The sequence below is a fragment of the Aquarana catesbeiana genome, linkage group LG08 (assembly GCF_042186555.1).
Source record: "Aquarana catesbeiana isolate 2022-GZ linkage group LG08, ASM4218655v1, whole genome shotgun sequence".
Classification (NCBI taxonomy): domain Eukaryota; kingdom Metazoa; phylum Chordata; class Amphibia; order Anura; family Ranidae; genus Aquarana; species Aquarana catesbeiana.
The window spans coordinates 255,010,624-255,025,936 of record NC_133331.1 but is presented as its reverse complement, the minus strand read 5'-3'; the positions used below and the strand labels follow the sequence as shown (position 1 = coordinate 255,025,936).

Below are 15,313 nucleotides of genomic sequence, written 5' to 3'. Positions count from 1 at the left end.
AGCGCACACCACCGGAGTGGACATCACCGGAGCGCACACCACCGGAGCGGCCAGGACTGGAGCGCACACCACCGGAGCGCACACCACCGGAGCGCACACCACCAGAGCACACATCACCGGAGCGCACACCACCGGAGTGGACATCACCGGAGCGGCCGGGACTGGAGCGGACACCACCGGAGCGCACACCACCGGAGCGCACACCACCGGAGCGCACACCACCAGAGTGCACACCACCAGAGCGCACATCACCGGAGCGCACACCACCGGAGTGGACATCACCGGAGCGGCCGGGACCGGAGCGGACACCACCGGAGTGGACACCACTGGAGCGGACACTACCGGAGCGGACACTACCGGAGCGGACACCACCGGAGCAGACACCACTGGAGCGGCTGGGACTAGCAACCTCTTTTTAGAAGGTTCCAGCTCCCACTTCCTCCCGGCGCACCGTGGCACCGGAAGAGAGATCACCTTTCCCCCCTCCCTCTCGGCAATCATCTGGGACACGTCACAGGTCCCAGATGATTTCCCGGCCAGTCACGGTGCACGGTGCGGCTCGCGCAGGCACAGTGGGTGCCCTGCTGTGAAGCCAATGCCGGCGCCGCAGGGACGAGGGGGAGACGCGCGGGGCTTCGTTACCCCGCATCGCTGGACCCTGGGACAGGTAAGTGTCCGATTATTAAAAGTCAGCAGCTGCATTATTTGTAGCTACTGACTATTATTTTATTTTTTTTTAAAGTAGAACTCAGCTTTAACTCCTTCCCTGCCAGTGTCATTAGTACAATAACAGTGCATATTTTTAGCACTGTTCACTGTAATAATTTCACTGGTCCCCAAAAAAGTGTCAAAGGTGTCAGTTAGGTGTCCAATTTGTCTGCCGCAATGTCCAAGTTCTGCTAAAAGTCACTGATCGCCACCATTACTAGTAAAAAAATTTTTAAAAATCCCATAAAAATATCCCAATGTTTGTAGACGTGATAACTTTTGCGCAAACCAATCAATATACGCTTATTGGGATTTTTTCACCAAAAATATGTAGCAGAATACATAGTGGCCTAAATTGATGAAGAAATTAGATTTTTTTATTGTATGTGTTGTACAGCAGAAACTAAAAAAAAATATTTTTTTTAAAAAATTGTAGTATTTTGTTTTTTTTAGGTTTATAGCGCAAAAAATAAAAACCGCAGCTGTGATCAAATACCACCAAAAGAAAGCGTGCGTTTGCAACCACCAAAACGCATGGTGCCGCTTTACCGAGCGGTTTGGAGCGTTACGATTTGTTGCCCCTGCCATCCTTTTTTGCACGTTCCCACGCATTTGGCAGCCAATTGAAATAAAAAGAGCGTCAAAAATCGCATGCGAATCGGCCCTGTAGAACAATCATGGCACAAAACAACTCATATAAGCCACTTATGAACGTAATATATACTCATAGATCCAAAGTGGGAGAGATAGTCTGCAAAGGTTTCAAGAGCTCCCATCCTTCCATCAGCTCAGAACACACAAGTATTATCAGTCCAATAAAAATAGCTGTATAGTTATTGCATTCTCACTCTCCACCATGAACTTTCCTGCAAGCCATTAAGCAATCTAATTAGTAATTCACAGTAGGAGGAGTCTCCCTGTGTCTCTCTGTAGGAAAATGAAACCAGAAACCTGCTGGTAACTATCCAAGCTTTGTAAACCGAAAGTACTGTTGTAATGTGCTGAGCTGAAACTCAGCATTGCAGTGTGCGGCTCCATAGCTCAGGGGTTAGAGCACTGGTCTTGTAAACCAGGGGTCGCGAGTTCAAATCTCGCTGGGGCCTGCTGCTCACTTTTGCTGACATTCTTTCGATTTATCAGTGCAATGCATGTATGCTGGTCTAAATACATATTTATCATTTTACAAGACTATCAGGTCGGTTTACAGAGTTTACTTCCTTTGATTTGGTTCAAAGACTTGCTGAGCAAAACAATTGCAATGAGACTGAAAATCTTGTAGAATAGAAAATCAACGAAAGATTGAAATGGTTTTATTATCCTTTGATTTGGTTCACAGACCTGCTGAGCAACAACTGCAATGAGTCTGAAAATCTTGTAGAATAGAAAATGAACAAAAGGTTGTAATAATTTTATTAGAAATAAAGGATCGTATAATATAAGCCAATAGGAGTACACTATGACAATAATGTGACACACTGTCTATATAAGACACAATACCATGTGGCTGAAATCTTTTTCCATATCAGCGCTAGTAGTGTAGGGGTATCATGCAAGATTCCCATTCTTGCGACCCGGGTTCGAGTCCCGGCTAGCGCAAGAGATTTTTTTTTCTTTTTTTCTATAGAAAGTATGTTTGCTCATTGGAGTTGCCTATATCTTCACAAAATGTATATAAAAAAATTGGAATCCTTTTGTTTGCTGAATTCCTTCTTTAGGGTAAAGCAATATTAAGTTTTAGGCCCGTTATTAACGCATTTTTTTTTGCGTTTGTAGTTTGACATCTGATCTGACCTACGCGCTAAACAAGCATGCCAAGGTAGCTCCTGCACCTATTTTTTATTTCTATTACAGTGAGCCTCGTGCATTTTTGCTATATGCCCTTTGGCATGTTTTTAACATTTTTTGTTGTGTGACAAAATGCACAACCTACACATGTGCGCTTAGGTTCGTTATGATTCGTGTTTTGGACGAAAATGTGATTTTCGGAGATTCAGATGTATGTGTATCTCCATAAAGACATAGTAATGAATGGCAACAGTTCAAAAAAAAGTAATAACAAAATTAGTGCATTCGTTTCATTCGGATAACTCCACATGATGCGATAGTAGTTCAGGCCCATGGTGAAAATAATTCAAATGCCAAATAAATTCGATAATTTGAATTTGGATATCGAATGGATCCAAATTTCACATATTGAATATTGAATTTGCTCCCTCACCAGCCCTACACTTACCCCATTTAGGTCGCGGGGCAGTTTCAGCTTCCCCCTGCGTCTCCTCCTCTTCGACAGCTTCCTCCTGGGCAGCCAATACGGTTGCTTCTCCTCATGGTCAATTGGGCCTTAAGACCCGCTTTCTGATTGGCCTGGAGGAGAAGATTGTCAGGAAGTCAATAGGTAATATTAAAGTTGAGGGCCACCCTAAAAAAAAAAAAAAAAAAAAAATTACATGAAAACGTTCCTAAAAATTTTGAGAAAAAAAAAAATTTTACTTTCCAGAAATGGCTGTTGCTAGGCAGATCGTCCTAATCTGCCAATTCCTACACCGCGGTGATCTTCAGTCTTCTCCTCCTCTTCTGGGGAATGGGGCGCGGTGTGTTATGGGAACTGTGTGTGTCCCACAACACAGCGCGCCTCATTCACAAAGCGCTGCGCGACTCGCGCATGTGCAGTAGGAAAAGGGCAGTGAAGCCGCAAGGCTCCACTGTCTGTTTCCCTTAGTTGGAATGGCGGCACCAGGACCCGAGAGCCGAGGGACTGGTCGGCCTCAGGTGGCCGACATGGCGGGCACCCTGGACAGGTAAATGTGCTTATTAAAAGTCAGCAGCTACAGTGTTTGTAGCTGCTGACTTTTAAAAATGTTTTTTTTTTTCAGCTTTAATTTGCTATTGTCACACAACTGTGTGGGCTCATGGCTTAGTGCTCTTCATCCCGAGCCCACCCTTTTGGGAAGCAAATTAGAGCTTCAGTCTCTAATCATTAGACATGTGCACTGCCGAAAAATGTGTTTGTTTTCGTTTTATTCATTTGGCTGACACAACTACCCCTGATTCAACAGCGCCAGTAGTGTAGGGGTATCATGCAAGATTCCCATTCTTGCGACCCGGGTTCGAGTCCCGGCTGGCGCATGTGCACTTTTTATTTTCTAGTTGGTACTCTTTTATTGTTTAGGTATTTATTTACTTATTTATTTTCCTTGTACTTTTTAAAGCTGATTTCCAGGAAAAAGAAAAATGGTACCTTGCAGTGGGGCTTCCCCCTCAATTCAAGGCTACGTCCACAGACTCCCACTTTAGGCAGAGGAAGGAAGAGTGCTGAAGATAGTTGGAGAGACAAATCAGGTAAATGAAACAGGCTCTTCTGCACTCCTCCAGACATATTTAACTAACCTCTGAAATGCAGATTTTTTAGATTCTTGAAGTCTGAATAAACACTCCGAAGACATGTTGGTAGGTTAATTGGCTCCCCTATGCGCTGCCCTATGCTGTTGCTCGAGAAGCATACAAAAAAAAAGTGTTGCGTCACATAGGTGTGAATGCAGCCTTAGGATCACAGGGTATACATGCATTTGTATTCAGCCCCCTTTACTCTGAAACCCCTAACTAAAATCTAGTGGAACCAATTGCCTTCAAACTTTACCTAATTAGTAAATAGAGTCCACCTGTGTGTAATTTAATCTACGTATAAATACAGCTGTACTGTGAAGCCCTCAGAGATTTGTTAGAGAACCTTAGTGAACAAACTGCATCATGAAGGCCAAGGAACACACCAGACAGGTCAGGGATAAAGTTGTGGAAAATTTTAAAGCAAGGTTAGGTTATAAAAAAAATATCCCAAGCTTTGAACATCTCACGGAGCACTGTTCAATCCACCATCAACAAACATGGAAAGCGTATGGTACAACTGACAGGCCGGGCAGGGAGAGCATTAATCAGAGAAGCAGCCAAGAGGCCCATGGTAACTCTGGAGGAGTTGCAGAGATCCACAGCTCAGGTGGGAGAATCTACTAGTAAGGTGGGAGAATCTACTAGAAACTACTAGTTGTGCACTCCACAAATCTGACCTTTAGGAAATAGTGGCAAGAAGAAAGCCATTGTTGAAAGAAAGCCATAAGAAGTCCTGTTTACAGTTTGCGAGAAGCTATGTGGGGGACACAGCAAACATGTGGACGAAGGTGCTCAGGTCAGATGTGACCAAAATGGAACTTTTTGGCCTAAAAGAAAAACACTACGTGTGGCGAAAAACTAATACTGCACATCACCCTGAACACACCATCCCCATTGTGAAACATGGTGGTGGCAGCATCATGTTGTGGGGATGCTTTTCTTCAGCAGGGACAGGGAAGCTGGTCAGAGTTGATGAGAAGATGGATGGAGCCAAATACAGGACAATCTTAGAAGAAAACCTGTTAGAGTCTGCAAAAGACTTGAGAAGTAAAAATAAATTGTAGCGCTAGAAACACACAAATGGTGAATAGGATTCAAAGTGCATATAGACGTAATGTCCCGAGAAAAGCAAATATGTGATCCAAAGGAGCAAAAAAAGTCCACAATGAAAATGGATAATCCGTGTGTCAATTCTGTCTGCTTCTCAACCTTCAACTGGGATATCATCAATTTAAGCGAATAGATAAAATACGCTTACCAGAGAGGTTGGATTCTACTGCCATAAGCATAGAATCAATGGAGCTTAGTGCCACCCAGGGCGAAGTGGTGAGGTGTTGGAGGCAAAGGTAGAGCCTCTCCCAGGCCGGGACGTCCCCTCTCTACCAACAGGAACCAAGCCGGAAATAGATTCCAGAAAACGTGGTGGTTTCTCGGTTCACCAGGGTATATGGAAAAAAGAGAAGAGATGCTTCCACATAGTATAACTTCTGGGTGTTTTTATTCGTAAAAAACCACGATACATATATATAAAAAATGTGATCACAAAGAAAGAATAAAAAGCAGTGTATAGGGTCTGTGAAAAGCCGCCCTACGCGTTTCGGTCCAATGACCTTCAACAGGGGCATGTTTTTTCTTCTTTTTGGGTAGCGCATTAATCATCCCCTTTTACAAAAGACTTGAGAAGACTTGTGAAAAAGTAATTGCCCCGTAAACCTAATAACTGTTTGTGCCATCCTTGGCGGCAACAACTGCAATCAAGCATTTGCGATAACTGGCAATGAGTCTTTCACATTGCCGTGGAACAATTTTGGCCCACTCTTCTTTGCAGAATTGTTTTAATTCAGCCACATTGGAGGGTTTTCCAGCATGAACGGCCTGTGCAAGGTCATGATACAGTATCTCAATTGGATTTTACTCCAGGCTTTGACAAGGACACTCCAAAACCTAAATTTTGCTTTGTTTGAACCATTTGGAGGTGGACTTGCTGTTGTGTTTCAGATTATTGTCCTGCTGCATAACTCAAGTGCACTTGAGCTTGAGGTCACTAACTGATGGCCTGACATTCTCCTTTAGGATTTTCCGGTAGAGCTCAGAATTCATGATTCCATCAATTATGGTAAGTCGTCCAGGTCCTGAAGCTGCAAAGCAGCCCCAGACCATCACGCTACCACCACCATGTCTGACTGTTGGTATGATGTTCTTGTTATGAAATGCTGTATTAGTTTTATGCCAGATGTAACGGGACGCACACCTTCCAAAAAATTAATTTTTTGTCTCATCAGTCCACAGAATATTTGCCTCAAAGTCTTGGGGATAATCAAGATTTTTTTTGGTAAATGTGAAAAAAGCTTTTGTGATATTTTTGGTCAGCAGTGGCTTTGGCCTTGGAACTCTCCAATGGATGCCATTTTTGCCCAGTCTCTTTCTTATTGTTTAATCATGAACACTGATCTTATCTGAAGCAAGTGAGGCCTGCAGTTCTTTAGATGTTGTTCTGGGTTCTTTTATGACCTCCTGGATGAGTCATCGTCATGTTCTTGGAGTAATTTTGTAGGCCAGCCACTTCTGGGAAGGTTCACCACTATTCCAAGTTATCTCAGATTGTGGATAATGGCCCTTTCCGTGGTTCACTGGAGTTCCAAAGCCTTAGAAATGGCTTTGAAACCCTTCCTAGACTGATACATGTACATTACTTTGTTTCTAATCTCTTCTTGAATTTTTTTAGATTGTGGCATGATTTGTGTCTTTGTGTGATCTGTAAGCGTGCTTTACTTTGTCAGACAGTTCTATTTATGTGATTTCTTGTTTCAACAGGTCTGGCAGTAATCATGCCTGGGTGTGGCAAGTGAAATTTAACTCAGCTTTCCAAAAAAATGTGGTTAATCACAGTTCATTCACGATTCAGCATGGGAGGGTGCAAATACTTTTTCACATAGGGCCAGACAGGTTTTAACAGCTTTTTTTCCTTAATAAATGAAAATAATAATTTAAAAACTGCATTTTGGATTTATTTGGGTTATCTTTGTGTAATATTACAATTTGTTTGATGACCTGAATCATTTAAGTGTGAGAAATATGCAAAAAAATGTAAAATCAGGAAGGGGCAAATACTTTTGCACACAACTGTAGAAACAATGTAGCACTTTCCACATTAACAGTGCTAAATAAACAAATTCCACACATTGTATTTAATACAGTGTACAAAATAGTCTCTTCTTCAAATTAAACAATAAAGTCTGTAAAGAAAGAACATTGGACGGCTGCACATCAATATAATGCAGATAAAAGCTTCTTTAATCAAAAAATCTATAAAAACAGGCACAAGGCATATTGGCAGGGGAAAAAAAAGGTTGACACATTTCACACCTTTAGTATGTGCTTTGACAAAGCATGTACTAAACATGTGAAATGCGTCAACCATTTTCCCCCTGCTAATATGCCTTGTGCCTGTTTTTATTGATAATTTTTTGAATAAAGAAGCTTTTATCTGCATTATATGGGTGTACAGCCGTCCAATCTTCTTTCTTCACATGTACTTTGCGGCAATAACAGGGCGTGCACCCCATGCATAGCTGGATTGCAGACACCATCATTGTGGGTTCACCTGGAGCAGCAGGATTGTTTTTACTTCAATAAAGTCCTGTAGGCTCCATTCACATCTTGGCACTCCAAATCGCGGGCGGAATTGCCGTAATTCTGCTCGTGATTCCAAATAGCGGCAAATCGTGGGACGCTCCTGCATTCCCTGTCACTTCCAATGGCACCCCATTCGCAGAGCGATTTTGCCGTGATTCGTCAGGGGCGACAGTCGTGGTAAAATCACGCAAACAGAATTGCGGGACGCCTGTCGCCCAAAAGAAGCTCTTGTACAGGGGGTCCCCTAGTTACAAACATCCGACTTACAAACGACTCCTACTTACAAACGGAGGGAGACAACAGGAAGTGAGAGGAAATCTACCCCTAGGAAGGGAAATTCACTCCTGTAAGAGCTATTATGGGGAAAAGGTACCTCCACTGATGCTTTATCACCAAGGCTTGTTTCCACAACAACCCAAAATTTTCAAAATCCAATTGTCATTGGGACAGAAAGTGAGGTGAAATCTTCTGAAGAGGAGCACAGACACCAAAACAAATGTCACAGGGGTGTTAACCCTTCCCTATGCTATCCAAAAGCTTAAAAATAGTTTTTTTGGCTGGAGCTACACTAAAAAAATGTACCTGTTCCGACTTACAAACAGATTCAACTTAAGAACAAACCTACAGTCCCTAATGCCGCGTACACACGAGCGGACTTTCTATCCTACTTGGTCCGGCACACTTTCCGACGGACTTTGTCCGCCAGGTGCGCCGGACTTTAAAACGAACGGACTTGCCCACACACGCCGGGATTTTCCGGCGGGCTAAGTCCGCCCGTCTTTCCGACGGACTTTCGCCGGAGTTCCGGCGGACTTTCAGAATGAACGGACTTGCCCACACACGGACAAGTCCGTTCATTTTGAACGTGACTCAGGTGCGACGGGACTAGAAAAGGATGTCAATCTTGCCGCTTTTATCGGCTAGATTGACACCTTGCGAGCCCCGTCGCGGGGCATACCAGGCCCTTAGGTCTGGTATGGATTATAAAGGGGAACCCCGCTACGCCGAAAAAACGGCGTGGGGTCCCCCCTAAAATCCATACCAGACCCCGATCCGAGCACGCAGCCTGGCCGGTCAGGAAAGGGGGTGGGGACGAGCGAGCGCCCCCCCCCCTCCTGAACCGTACCAGGCCGCATGCCCTCAACATGGGGGGTGGGTGCTTTGGGGGAGGGGGGCGCCCTGCGCCCCCCCCCCCAAAGCACCTTGTCCCCATGTTGATGAGGACAAGGGCCTCTTCCCGACAACCCTGGCCGTTGGTTGTCGGGGTCTGCGGGCGGGGGCTTATCGGAATCTGGGAGCCCCCTTTAATAAGGGGGCCCCCAGATCCCGGCCCCCCACCCTATGTAAATGAGTATGGGGTACATGGTACCCCTACCCATTTACCTAGGAAAAAAGTGTAAGTAATAAAACACACCACACAGGTTTTTAAAATATTTTATTAAACAGCTCCGGGGGGGGGTCTTCTTCCGGCTTCGGGGGTCCCTCCGCTTCATCTTCTCCTGGCGTCCGGTTGGTTCTTCTCCGCTCTCCGGCCTCTTCTCCCGGTGTCGCAGGTCTTCGGCCGGCCCCTCCGCTCTCTTCATGTAGCTCTATTGCGAGCGGAGGTCCGGACTTCTGGGCTTCTTGGCTTCTTGGCTTCTCTTCTCTTCTCTTCCCCCAGATGTTGACACGACGCTCTCTCCGGCTGGACTGGTCTCTGAGGGCTGCGTTGTGACTTATATAGGCGGAGACCCCGCCCCCATATGATGTCACAGTCCCTGGGCATGCTGGGACTGTGACGTTTTAGGGGGCGTGGTCGACCACGCCCCCCGACCACGCCCCCTAAAACGTCACAGTCCCAGCATGCCCAGGGACTGTGACATCATATGGGGGCGGGGTCTCCGCCTATATAAGTCACAACGCAGCCCTCAGAGACCAGTCCAGCCGGAGAGAGCGTCGTGTCAACATCTGGGGGAAGAGAAGAGAAGAGAAGCCAAGAAGCCAAGAAGCCCAGAAGTCCGGACCTCCGCTCGCAATAGAGCTACATGAAGAGAGCGGAGGGGCCGGCCGAAGACCTGCGACACCGGGAGAAGAGGCCGGAGAGCGGAGAAGAACCAACCGGACGCCAGGAGAAGATGAAGCGGAGGGACCCCCGAAGCCGGAAGAAGACCCCCCCCCCGGAGCTGTTTAATAAAATATTTTAAAAACCTGTGTGGTGTGTTTTATTACTTACACTTTTTTCCTAGGTAAATGGGTAGGGGTACCATGTACCCCATACTCATTTACATAGGGTGGGGGGCCGGGATCTGGGGGCCCCCTTATTAAAGGGGGCTCCCAGATTCCGATAAGCCCCCGCCCGCAGACCCCGACAACCAACGGCCAGGGTTGTCGGGAAGAGGCCCTTGTCCTCATCAACATGGGGACAAGGTGCTTTGGGGGGGGGGGCGCAGGGCGCCCCCCTCCCCCAAAGCACCCACCCCCCATGTTGAGGGCATGCGGCCTGGTACGGTTCAGGAGGGGGGGGGGCGCTCGCTCGTCCCCACCCCCTTTCCTGACCGGCCAGGCTGCGTGCTCGGATCGGGGTCTGGTATGGATTTTAGGGGGGACCCCACGCCGTTTTTTCGGCGTAGCGGGGTTCCCCTTTATAATCCATACCAGACCTAAGGGCCTGGTATGCCCCGCGCTCGCCGCAATAGGAAGATTTGTTTTTCCTATTGCAGCGAGCGCGAGATGCAATACCATCCCCTCGTGTCGTATTTGGTCTGTCGGACCAGCCTACACACGAGCGGGCTTTCCGTCGGACCAGCACACACACGAGCGGACTTTCCGCCCGAAACTGAGTCCGACGGAAAGATTTCAAACATGTTTGAAATCTAGGTCCGGCGGGCTTTTGGGAAGAAGTCCGCCGGAAAAGTCCGCCGCCGCCCACACACGGGCGGATTGTCCGGCACACTCTGGTCCGCCGGACCAAGTATGCCGGAAAGTCCGCTCGTGTGTACGCGGCATAACTTGTTTGTAACCTGGGGACCCCCTGTACTTCTTTTGGGCGACAGTTGCCACACGATTCTGTTTGCGCAATTTTACCGCGATTGCCACTTGATGAATCGCGGCAAAATCGTGAGGCAGAATTTCAGCGTTTCGAAACGCCGAGATGTGAACGGAGAATTACTGTATTATATCAAGAGATACTTTACAATCTTCAAAGAGGCTTTCAAAGTGTTCTTCTTAATTACTTTGCCGCTGATTGTGAGTCCCTCTACCCTGCAATCGAAAACATTTTCACTACTTCTCTTGTGTTTCTATATACCGCAAGACTCTTGTGTATAGCTTCTTCAGCGCGCCATCACTTCTAATACAAATCCCCCTGAAGTTATAATATTCAGGAGTTTCTTCTGCTACTGAAATCTCCACCATTCCTCCAAATCATGCTCTCTCAAACTTTTTAAACTGGAGGAACCCCTGCTAATCAATACCATATCTACAGCTCACAATACATTAGTGTGATGGTCATTGGGAAGAATGCTCCTTAAACTTTTGGGCCATTAGGGAGAATCCCAGCCTTACAGATAGCTAAAAAATATCATTGGTGTCAGCAGGGCCTTCTTTAATATTGACTGGACCCTGGGCAAACATTTTCTTGGGCCCCCTCTTCCATGCAATTTCACTCTATACCTGCTTTGAGTCATACAATAAATAGCAGCTAGACTCAAAATCAGTTTACTGAATCAGATCAGGCAGCAATTGCGATTGGTTGCCAGAGGTTAAAGTATATTATTGCCGCTCACTGACTGTCTGCTAGAGGTTACAGCACACATTATGGCTCACTGTTTATTTTCTAGAGGTTACAGCACATGCATGACTTCTGCTTGTTGACTGGTTGCTAGAGATTACTGTACATCAATACTGCTCACTGCCCCAGACGACGTCATTTTTTGACGAAGCGTACATCGGGAGGAGCTGACGTCATTGCGCACAGGTATCTAAGTGGATGGGCGTTTCTGCACAACCGGCCGGCTAATCTTGCTACTTTTTATCTTTCACATTGTAAGTTTAAACCTTTAATAAACAATGTCTCATTGAAGTTATGCTATGGTGAGTTCCTCTTTTTTGGATGATATCTGACCACTTTTCTGGAACCTTCCTGACTGGGGGATTCGTACTGTTTGGCTGGCTATACCCTTTTGATCATTTTGAGGTACCATATTCCACCCTGGAATAAAGACCCCGATCTGAGTTACCGGTTTCCAATCTGGGACAAAGGCCCTGACCGGGTTATTGGTCGCAAGCCTACCTAGCTTGCCATATGATAAGCGTGCATTTTATGTTCACACTCGGGCTGTGGTGGTGGAAATGTCACAGTTATTCATCTTGTATGTTCACTCGTTTAAGGATTTATACTGAATTCACAGTGGAAGAGTTCTACCTCACATAGACATTTTATATTTATTCCTTAATTGATTAATTTCATTTTGGATTATTCCTTAATTGATTAATTTTATTTTGGATCTACATCTTGGAATCTTACCTCCTATATTCACTCATGAATTTTTTGGATGGTATTATATTCACTGATATTGGGTATTGTTAGTTGTAAACAAGAAATGCATACGGGAAAGATAAAAACACTTAACTTCAAGAGAGCAAATTTTCCAAGGAGGAGGGCTGCTATCCAGGATTTAGACTGGGAGGGAATATTTGCATTGATAAACACAGAACAGAAATGGGAATTCTTCAAAAAGACTGTTTGGGACCTCACTGCAAAGTATATTCCCATGGGCAATAAGTTTAAAAGGCTAAAAACAAAACCTATGTGGCTCACGGCCAAAGTTAAAAAAGCTATAAAGAATAAGAAAAGAGCTTTTAAAAAATATAAAAATGAAGGAACACTTGTGTCGTTTAAATGTTACAAAGAATTTAACAGAATATGTAAAAAGGAAATCAAGAATGCAAAAATTCAAAACGAACGACAGATTGCAAAAGATAGTAGGACAAACCCCACAAAATTCTTCAAATATATTAATAGTAAAAAGGTCAGGTCTGAGCATGTAGGCCCTTTACAAAATAATCTAGAGTGGGTGACTGGGAACAAAGAGAAGGCAAATTTATTAAATACTTTCTTCAGCTCTGTGTATACAAAAGAGCATGGGGAAGCTTATGTCCATAATGGGGGTGGTAGTGACACAGCCCCGAATGATCCACAATGGCTCAAAAGTGATATGGTCCAGAAATATTTAGACAGAATAAAGGTGAATAAAGCACCTGGACCAGATGGCATCCACCCACGGATCCTAAAAGAATTGAGCTCTGTAATTTCAAAGCCATTGTATCTAATTTTTAGGGACTCATTAATGACGGGAATAGTACCACTGGATTGGCGCAGGGCGAACGTGGTGCCTAGATTTAAAAAGGGATCAAAGTAATTATAGACCTGTTAGTTTAACTTCTATGTGTAAGGTAAAGTCTACAGGCTTGGAAATATCAGTTTGTAAATGGATAGTAAACTGACTAAAAGACAGAATTCAGAAAGTAGTGGTTAATGATTCTTACTCTGAATGGTCTAAGGTTATCAGTGGTGGACCCCAAGGTTCAGTGCTGGGACCCTTACTTTTTAATATCTTTATAAATGATATTGGGTCTGGGATCAAAAGTAACATTTCTGTCTTTGCAGATGACACCAAGCTATGCATTGGAATAACGCCCTTACAGGATGTCTCCAATTTCCAAGCCGACTTCAATGCACTGTCTAATTGGGCGACTATGTGGCAGATGAGGTTGAGCCTGGGTTCACACATGTGAGATGCGAATTGAAGCTCAGGTTTCACTGGGAAGATAAAAATCTGTTGTTCAAAGGTTTCACTGCGTTGTAGCTGTGGATCAGTGAGCAGGGAGAGGGGGAGGGAGGGGGAGGTGTAGTGAGGAGGAGAAAATCCTTGTTCAGAATGCAATGCATCTGCGAATCAGATGCGTTCCCATAGGAGATAATAGGCTTGTAGTTCGCACCGCAATGCCCAAAAAACGCACATGTTGTTTGTGCAATGCGCAGTGCGAATGCAACACATATGTGAACCAGATACATTCAAATGAATGTATTTATAAATGTCCTGCGAATTGGATAAGCCGCATCTAATTTGCATAGGTGTGAACGGGGGGCTTAAGGTTGAGAAATGTAAAGTTATGCACTTGGGGGCTAAGAATATGCATGCATCATACATACTAGGGGGAGTACAACTGGGGGAATCCAAGGTGGGGAAGGCTCTGGGGGTTTTGGTAGATCATAAGCTCAATAATAGCATGCAATGCCAAGCTGCGGTTTCCAAAGCAAGCAAAGTCCTTTCTTGTATTAAGAGAGGTATGGACTCCAGAGAGAGAAAGATATAATTTTGCCCCTGTACAAATCATTAGTAAGACCTCATCTGGAATATGCAGGTCAGTTTTGGGCACCAGTTCTCAAAAAGGATATCGGGGAACTAGAGAAAGTGCAGAGAAGGGCAACCAAACTGATAAGAGGCATGGAGGAGCTCAGCTATGAGGAAAGATTAGAGAAACTGAATTTATTCTCTCTTGAGAAGAGGAGAATAAGGGGGGATATGATCAACATGTTCAAATATATAAGGGGTCCATATAGTGAACTTGGTGTTGAGTTATTCTCTTTACGGTCAACCCAGAGGACATGGGGGCACTCTTTACGTCTAGAGGAAAAGAGATTTCATCTCCAAATACACAAAGGTTTCTTCACAGTAAGAGCTGTGAAAATGTGGAATAGGCTCCCTCCAGAGGTGGTTCTGGCCAGCTCAGTATATTGCTTTAAGAAAGGCCTGGATACTTTCCTAAATGTACATAATATAACTGGGCACTAACATTTATTGGTAAAGTTGATCCAGGGAAAATCCGATTGCCTCTTGGGGGATCAGGAAGGAATTTTTTCTCCTGCTGTAGCAAATTGGAGCATGCTCTGCTGGGGTTTTTTGCCTTCCTCTGGATCAACTGAGGGTATAAAATTGGGTATATTGGATTGTACGATATTTTTTATTTTATTTATTTGTTTTTAAGGTTGAACTGGATGGACTTGTGTCTTTTTTCAACCTGACTAACTATGTAACTATGGTCGATATTGTATATCAATGTATAGTTTTTTTTGTTTTTATTTAGCGCTGCTACACTTTTTTTTATTTTATCCTATGTGTGTATCTCACTTCTAGTGGCTGCTTTTTCCTTTTATTTAGTTTATTTATGTGCCTACAGCGCGGTATTTTGTGTTGATTTATTGCTCACTGATTGATTGTTAGAGGTTACTGGACATCTATATCACTCACTAATTGGTTGTTAGAGGTTACTGCACATTATTACTGCTCGTTGATTGGTTCCTAGAGGTTACTGTTTATCATTACAGCTCAATGATTGGTTGCAAGAGGTTAGTGCACAGCATTACTGCTCACTGATTGGTTGCTAAAGGTTACAGCACATCATCTCCTCACTGCTTGCACACCATGGACTGGGGAGGTGAGGGGACCCATCAATAGACAGAAAACTCCTAGGAATCCTAGGACTCCTGGGATCAGTGGCAATGCTGGGGGGTTGATGGGTTCAGTGGCACCGGTGGGGGGAT

General features: G+C 44.7%; 3 non-coding genes across 3 annotated transcripts; all 3 read left to right on the top strand.

Annotated features, from left to right (window-relative positions):
- The first annotated feature begins 1,738 nt into the window (after positions 1 to 1,738).
- Positions 1,739 to 1,811, top strand: TRNAT-UGU (transfer RNA threonine (anticodon UGU)). The gene has a single exon. It is a non-coding gene; the product is annotated as a tRNA-Thr (tRNA).
- A 422-nt stretch (positions 1,812 to 2,233) lies between these two features.
- TRNAG-CCC (transfer RNA glycine (anticodon CCC)) lies at positions 2,234 to 2,304 on the top strand. The gene has a single exon. It is a non-coding gene; the product is annotated as a tRNA-Gly (tRNA).
- Positions 2,305 to 3,763: 1,459 nt separating this feature from the next.
- TRNAG-CCC (transfer RNA glycine (anticodon CCC)) lies at positions 3,764 to 3,834 on the top strand. The gene has a single exon. It is a non-coding gene; the product is annotated as a tRNA-Gly (tRNA).
- The last annotated feature ends 11,479 nt before the right edge of the window (positions 3,835 to 15,313 follow it).